This window comes from Octopus bimaculoides, chromosome 7 (genome assembly GCF_001194135.2).
Source record: "Octopus bimaculoides isolate UCB-OBI-ISO-001 chromosome 7, ASM119413v2, whole genome shotgun sequence".
NCBI classification, from domain to species: Eukaryota; Metazoa; Mollusca; class Cephalopoda; order Octopoda; family Octopodidae; genus Octopus; species Octopus bimaculoides.
In genome coordinates, this window is record NC_068987.1 from 37154135 (window position 1) to 37154672 (window position 538).

Below are 538 nucleotides of genomic sequence, written 5' to 3' on the forward strand. Positions count from 1 at the left end.
ATTGCAAATTTACTCAACCAGCTTTTATATTCTAACATCCCTCTCCTTTCCATGCATCTTATTATCTTTCACCTCTTCTCTACGATCCTTGAACCTCATATGTGAATTAAAAAGTTAATCCATAGACAGTTTGGGACCTTTGTGATTTGACGGGCAACATTTTTTTATGTAGTGTTTTTGGTACCGAAACACTTTCAAACTTCGTATACTTGTATATTTTGTGGTATAGAACAGATAATAAATTTTGTATTCGAAGTTATTTCACGTTAAAAATTGTCTTATTTCTATAATTTCAACTAATCACTGACGTCTATTCAGTTGAATACAGTAACTGCTGTGACGGTGTATATGGTATTAATCCCCATTAGTTCTGACATTTCCGATTAACTAGACTGTTCGTAAACAAAGGGGAAAAAGCCATCAAAATATTTGAATATTGCCTGCACTTGTTATTGGGGCTACCAGAATTATTAATGCACCTCCACCAAGTGCTTCATTTCCTAGAAATAGCAGCCAAATCTTCTTCAAATCAAACTCT